This window comes from Rhinolophus hipposideros, assembly GCF_964194185.1.
Source record: "Rhinolophus hipposideros genome assembly, contig: HAP1_SCAFFOLD_79, whole genome shotgun sequence".
NCBI classification, from domain to species: domain Eukaryota; kingdom Metazoa; phylum Chordata; class Mammalia; order Chiroptera; family Rhinolophidae; genus Rhinolophus; species Rhinolophus hipposideros.
Window position 1 is genome coordinate 194,297 of NW_027668954.1, and position 8,227 is coordinate 202,523.

The window sequence follows — 8,227 nt, forward strand, 5'->3', positions numbered from 1 at the left end:
TTTTTCTACTTACTGACTCCCATTACTGTGTTTCCATTTAAGCTAGTACGCTTCCCTCATTCTAGGAAGTTTTTTCTTTTTTTCTAGTCTTTCTTCCTTCTTCCATGACTTTTCTTGATTTTTTACCTTTTTCTCTGCTTTACTCGGGGTAGTTTTGTTGCTGTTATTTTTTTCCACTTCTGCCAGCTAAGTATTCTCCATTTTTCTAGACAGAACCAAAAATACATAGAATTCCAGGTGTTGAAGGAATGTTATCAATTAATTATTGCAAACACCCCTAGTACTTCATGCTGCCATTAACGTTTTGGTCAAGTGGTTGATCACATGAGGAGTTTGAACTCCCAGAGATTGAAGTGACTTATTTGACTACAGTGAGTGATGAAATGAGATTAGTATAGGTTTCTAAGCCCAGTACACTTCCTTCTTTATCATCCTTTGGGTGAGTGTTTTAATTATGGAAAGCTCTAGTGAATGCAATGGAAGAGGCTAAGAATGGAATTAGCAGGGGAATCCACGTTTCAAGAGGAACAACACAGGTTGGGATAGGAATAAGGCTCTTAGAGCAGAGATTAGACATCAGATGAGGGAAAAGAGATCAGAATGGTAGGGTATGACAAGGTAAAGAGAAATTACAGGAAGGAAGGACACAGGATGTTGGTAGTTGTCTAAAAAAGCAGATTAAAATAAGGGTCTCAAGGGCGTCCTGCCTGAACAGGTTGCTGCTGTTTTGCTTGTTAAATTGGAGGAACCAGCAAAATTTAAGGTTTGTGTGAAAACATATTAAACCTTTGAGCCTTTGGAAACACTCTCTTTATAGCAAGTAGGAATGTGGTATCTTCCACCTGCACCCGGAATTACAGAGGGGGTCCCCTTGAGTCCAAAGGCACTGGAGATTGCTGAACTACATAGATCTATGGCCCACAGCAGGTGTCTCGTCACCTCCACCTCTTTGCCCAACGCGCTGATGTCCTTCCCATGGAGATGGAGGGTTGGGCAGAGGGAGGACTGATTGTGAAAACAGTAATGGAGTTGGGTAGGTGGTAACATGCCTGTGTTGGGAGTGGATGACTGAGGCTCCATTTAGCTTGTTTTCCAGGAACAGCGAAATAGAGAACTCCTACTGTGGGTCATTTGAGCCCAACCTTGTTTCAGGAGTCTATGCCTTCGTAGGCTGAAGTTTTCAAGTTTGGAGATTGCCAGGAAGCTGTGCGGACAAGTGATCTGGGAGTGGGGAGGCTAACAACGTACATATTTGTTCTTTGACTTTTGTACATGTAAGCTGCAAACATTTCATGCATTTCAGGGACCTCACTGTAGTGTTTTTGAGTGAAAACAAGGAATGGGGTAAGTTTAGTAACTGCTTTCTATGTTAAAGAAGCAAGACTGCCGTTTTTGACCCACACAGATTAATCTTTGAACCAGGGACAGACCATGGAGAAGGGTTAGTGTATCGTTCTACCTTGATTTAGGTCATTGCTTTTGTCCCAGTTCAGGTTCCTATTGTCAGCTATTAATTGCGTTTTCAATTCAGCCTTCAGGACTTTTGGTGAAAACAAGGTACTCTCAGGTGTTGCCAACATGTTTGCTGTCATTCTTTGTTATGGAAACTTAGAGTGTCTCTTCATTAAATATTGCACGAGTTGGGAGTGGTGGAGGCAGCAATAGATAACTGATAGCTTTTCTAGAACATCGTCTAAATTTTAATCATATCAAGAAACTTCATTTCCTATGCAGATAGCTGAATTTTGCTCCCTTTGTGTTTGTTGTTTTTGTAAAGGAATGCACTCACTGTTTTTGTTGTGTATTTTTACCCTAAAGTCTTTCCTGGAAACCTGGCAGGAATGATTCACGGGCTATATCAGACGATGGACTCTTGGATGTTGGTACCAAGGTAAAAGGCTCCTGTGTGAAATTAACTTTTTTACTCTGAATTTAGTTTTGTGTAGCACTTGTAAAATTTAATAGTGTTCCCCCTACCATTGTTTTATGTTTGTAATGGAAAATGTGTCACTGTGAACCATTTTATAATATATCACCACTTGAGGGTTTTTTTCCTTTAAATTAAAGTTTATTGGGGTGCAATTGTTAATAAAGTGACATGGATTTCAGGTGTACAATTCTGTAATATATTATCTATATCTCACATTGTGTGGTCACCAGCCAGCCAGTTCTCTTTCCATCACCCCATTAGACCCCATTTAGCAATAGTCCTATTTCATCTTTACTTACCACCGAATACTATTCCATTATTTATATGTACCACAACTTCTTTATCCATTCATCTATCGAAGGACGTTTTGGTTGTTTCCGTTGTCTTACCCACCGTAAGTAAAGCTGCAATGAACATTGGAGCACACTTGTCTTTATGATTCAAAGTTTTCAGATTATTTGAGTAGATACCCAGGAGAGAGATTGCTGGGTCATGTGGTAATTCTATTTGTAATTTCTTGAGGAACCTCCACACTGCCTTCCATAGCGGCTGCACCAGCCAGCATTCCCCCCAACAGTGTATGAGGGTTCCTTTTTCTCCACAGCCTCTCCAACACTTGTTACTATTTGTCTTGTTGATGATAGCCATTCTGAATGGGGTGAGGTGATAGCTCATTGTGGTTTTTATTTGCATTTCTCTGATGATTAGTGATGTGGAGCATTTTTTCATATGTCTATTTGCCATTTGTAAGTCCTCTTTGGAGAAATGTCTCTTCAGGTCCTCTGCCCATTTTTCAATTGGGTTGTTTGTTTTTTTGTGTGTTGAGTTGCATGAGTTCCTTGTATATTTTGGATATTAGCCCCTTATCGGAGGCACTGTTTGCAAACTTTTTCACCCATTCAGTTGGTTGTCTCTTTATTTTATCGATGGTTTCTTTTGCTGTGCAGAAGCTTTTAAGTTTCATATAGTCCCATTCATTTATTTTAGCATTTACTTCCATTGCCTTTGGAGTCATAAAATTCATAAAATGCTCTTTGAACCCAAGGTCCATAAGTTTAGTAACTATGTTTTCTTCTATGCAGTTTATTATTTCAGGTTTTATGCTTAAGTCTTTGATCCATTTTGAATTAATTTTGGTACACGGTGACAGATTTCAGCCCTGTTTCATTCTTTTGCATGTGGTTTTCCAATTCTACCAGCACCATTTATCGAAGGAGCTGTCTTTTCTCCATTGTATGCTTTTTGCTTCTTTGTCAAAAATTGTCTGTCCATATTTATGTGGGTTTATTTCTGGGATCTCAATTCTATTCCATTGGTCTATGTGTCTGTTTTTCTGCCCATACCATGTTGTTTTGATTATTATTGCCCTTTAGTACAAGCTAAAGTCAGGGAGTGTGATACCTCCAGCATTGTTCTTTTTGCTTAGGATTCCTTTGGCTGTTGATGTCTTTTGTGGTTCGATACAAATCTGATGATTTTTTTGTTCTATTTTTTAAAATGTGCTATTGGGATTTTGATGGAGATTGCATTAAATCTGTATATTGTTTTGGTAATACGGGCATTTTAACTATGTAGATTGTTCCAATCCATGAGCATGGAATGTCTATCCATTTCTTTGTGTCTTCTTCAATTTCTTTTAAAAATGTCTTATAGTTTTCAGCGTATAAATCCTTCACATCCTTGGTTAAGTTTAATCCTAGGTGTTTTATACTTTTTCTTGCAATTGCAAAAGGAATTGTTCTTTTGCTTTCTTTTTCTGAGATTTCATTGTTAGTATATAGGAATACAATGGACTTTTGTACATTGATTTTGTAGCCGGCAACTTTACTGTATTTGTCGATTGTTTTCAATGGCTTTTTGGTGGAGTTTTAGGGTTTTCTATATATAGCATCATGTCATCTGCAAAGAGTGACAATTTAATTTCTTCATTCCCAATTTGGATGCCTTTTACTTATTTGTCTTGCCTGATTGCTCTGGCGAGGACTTCCAACACTATGCTTAAAAGCAGAGGTGATAGGGGACAGCCCTGCGGTGTTCCTGAACGTAGAGAAAAGGGCTTCAGTTTTTCATCATGAATTATGAGATTAGCTGAGGGTTTGTCATATATGCCCTTTATTATGTTCAAGTATTTTACTTCTATACCTATTTTATTAAGTGATCCAATCATAAATGGATGTTGTATCTTGTCAAATGCTTTTTCTGCATCAATTGATATAATCATATGATTTTTGTCCTTTATTTTGTTTATGGGATGAATCACATTGATGGATTTCTGAATGTTGAGCCATCCTTGTGCACCTGGGATGAATCTGCTTGGTCATGATGAATAATCTTTTTAGCATATTGTTGCATTCGATTTGTTAGCATTTTTCTTAGGATTTTTGCATCGGCATTCATCAGAGATAATAGTCTGTAGTTTTCTTTTTTTGTGTTATCCTTACCAGGTTTTGGTATCGGTAATGTTGGCCTCATAAAATGATTTAGGGAGTATTGTCTCTTCTTCAATTTTTTGGAAGAGTTTGAGTAGGACAGGTATTATATCCTCTTTGTAGATTTGGTGGAATTCACTAGTGAAGCCATCTGGTCCTGGACTTTTGCTTCTGGGAAGGTTTTGGATGACTGATTCAATTTCCTTAGTGGTGATCGATCTATTTAGATTTTCCAGTTCTTTATGATTCAGCCTAGGAAGGCTATATGTTTCCAAGGACCTGTCCATTTCTTCTAGGTTATTGAATTTGGTGGCATGTAGTCCCTCATAGTATTCCTGGATGATGCTTTGTGTTTCGGTGGCGTCCGTGATAACTTCCCTTCTCATTTCTGATTTTATTAGTCTTTTTTTATCTTACTGAGTCTACCAAGGATTTGTCAATTGTATTAATCTTTTCAAAGAACCAGCTCTTTGTCACATTAATTTTTTCTATTCTCTTTTTGTTCTCTGTTTCATTTAGTTCTGCTCTGATTTTTATTGTTTTCTTTCTGCTGCTGACATTCAGTTTCATTTGTTCTTCTTTTTCTAGCTCCATAAGATGTAAAGATGAGGTTATCTATTTGGGATTTTTCTTATTTCTTGAGATAGGCCTGTAATGATATAAATTTCCCTCTTAAAACTGCTTTCGCTGCATCCCCAAAATTTTGGTAGGATGTATTTTCATTTTCCTTTGTTTCTATGTATCTTTTTTTTCTTCTGTAAGATAGTTTTTGTTTTTTTATTTTTTTTTTGAAGCTTTTCATTGTTCCCTTTCCAGTTTACTGTTTTTTTCTGTTTTTCACATTCTTTTATTCGTTTCCGGTGCACAAAACAATGTAATAGCTAGACATGTATCATTTATATCCCTCACACAGTCATAACCCCCTCCCCCCTCCACTGCCTCTCTGACATCTCACACAGCCATTACATTTCCACTGTCTCTATTCCTAATGCTGTACTACGCTTCTTGTAACTATATGTAATATATATGTAATATATATATTTATATAAGATATATATATATATAGTATGTATATATATATATTTTTATATAAAATATGTATATGTATTATATGTACATGTAAATTGTACTTGACATTCATTATTCAGCTTCAGGTGTACAGTGCAGTGATCAGCCATCTACATCATCCCTGAGGTGGTCCCCCTAATGAGACAAGTATCCATTGGATACCCTACAAAATCTTTACGAAATTGTTGATTACATTCCCCAAATTGACTCTCGTATCCCCGTGGCACTCTTGTGGTTACCAACTGTTCATTCTGATCCCCTGACTTTCCCCCTTATCCCCACCCCCTCATCTAGCAACCCTCAGTTTTTCCTCTGTGTCTTTGAGACTGTTTCTGATTAGTTCATTCATTTATTATTTTCTTTAGATTCCCCATATGAGATCATATGGTATTTGTCTTTCTCTGTCTGACTTATTTCACTTAATATAATGTTCTCTACGTCCATCCATATTGTTGCATGGTAAGATTTCATTCTTCTTCGTGGCTGTGAAATACTCCATTGTATAACTGTAACGGTTTCTTAATCCAATCGTTTACCAATGGGCATTTCGGTTGTTTCCATGTTTTGGCTATTGTGTATAGTGCTGCAATAAAGATAGGGGTGTATAAATTTTTTTGAATTAGAGTTTTGGATTTCTCCTGATAGATACCTAGGAGTGGAATTGCTGGGTCATAGGGTAGTTCCATTCTCAGATTTTTGAGATACCTCCATACTGTTTTCCATAGTGGCTGCACCAATCTGCAATCCCACCAACAGTGCATAAGCGTTCCCTTTTCTCCACATCCAGGCCAGCACTTGTTGTTTGTTGATTTGTTGATGAAAGCCATTTTGACTTGGGTGAGGTTGTATCTCATTGCGGTTTTTATTTGCATTTCTCTAATGATTAGTGAAGTTGAGCATTTTTTCATATGTCTGTTTCCCATCTGTATGTCCTTTTTAAAAAAATTACTCTCCATGTCCTCTGCACATTTTTTAATTGGGTTGTTTGTTATTTTGGAGTTGAGTTGACTGAGATATTTTATAAATATGGGATATTAACCCCTTATCAGATATATCATTGGCAAATGTCTTCTCCATTCAGTAGGATCCCTTTTTGTTTTATTTTTTTTTATTTTTTTATAGTTTTATTTTATTTTATTTTATTTTTACATCCCTCACACCGTGAACCCCCCTCCCCCCATCCACCACCACCCCGACCTCACACCGAGCCATCACATTATACACATAAAATTATAGTTGGCATTCATTAATGTCCAGTCTCTGGTGTACAATGCCATGACCAGGCATCCACAGCATCCCTGAGGTGGTCTCCCAAACAGGACACATGTCCATCGGACACCCAAAAAATCCCCAAACACTATTGAATAAGTTCCCCAAAGTAATTCTCAAAAAACCCTGAGGCCATCCTGTGGTCACCAGCCGCCCCCCAATCCCTTCACCCTTCCCCCCATCCCCAACCCCCTCCCCCCTGCCCATCTAACAACTCTCGGTTTTTTGTGTCCCCAAAACTGTTTCTGATTAGTTCATACACATATTCTTTTCTTTAGATTCCGCATATAAGTGAGATCATATGGTACTTGTCTTTCTCTTTCTGACTTATTTCACTTAACATAATGTTCTCTAGATCCATCCATGTTGTTGCAAATGATAAGATTTCTTTTTCCTTTATGGCTGCGTAGTACTCCATTGTATAAATGTACCACAGCTTCTTAATCCAGTCATCGACCGATGGGCATTTCGGTTGTTTCTGTATCTTGGCTATTGTGTAAAGTGCTGCAATAAACATAGGAGTGCATACAGATTTTTGAATTGGAGCTTTGGATTTCTCCGGGTAGATGCCTAGGAGTGGGATTACTGGATCATAGGGTAGTTCTATCTTCAGATTCCTGAGATACCTCCATACTGTTTTCCATAGTGGCTGCACTAATCTGCAATCCCACCAACAGTGCACTAGCGTTCCCTTTTCTCCACATCCCCGCCCGCATTTGTTGTTGGTTGATTTATTGATGATAGCCATTTTGACTGGGGTGAGGTGGTATCTCATTGTGGTTTTTATTTGCATTTCTCTGATGGTTAGTGAGGTTGAGCATTTCTTCATATGTCTTCTTGCCTTCTGTATGTCCTTTTTAGAAAAATGTCTCCTCAAGTCCTCTGCCCATTTTTTAATTGGGTTGTTTGTTTTTTTGGAGTTGAGTTGAGTAAGTTTTTTATAGATTTGTGATATTAATCCCTTATCAGATATATCATTGGCAAATATCTTTTCCCATACAGTAGGATCCCTTTTTGTTTTATTGATGGTTTCCTTTGCTGTGAAAAAACTTTTTAGTTTGATGTGATCCCACATGATTATTTTTTCTCTTACTTCTCTTGGCTGAGAGGATGTATCAGTAAAAATCTTACTCCAGGTAATGTCTATAAAGTTTCTTCCTATATTTTCTTCTAGAAATTTTATGGTTTCAGATCTTACACTTATGTCTTTAATGCATTTTGCATTTATTCTTGTATATCGTGTAAGGAAGTGGTCCAGCTTCATTCTTTTGCATGTGTCTGTCCAGGTTTTGCCAACACCATTTGTTGAATAGACTGTCTTTACCCCACCATAAATTCTTGCTTCCATTGTCATAGATTGAATGACAATATAGGCATGGATTTATTGCTGGGCTCTCTATTGTGTTCCATTGATCAATGTATCTGTTTTTATACCAGTATCGTGGTGTTTTGATTACTGTAGCCTTGTAGTATAATTTGATGTCAGGTATCGTTATACCTCCCACTTTATTCCTATTTCTCAAGATTGCCG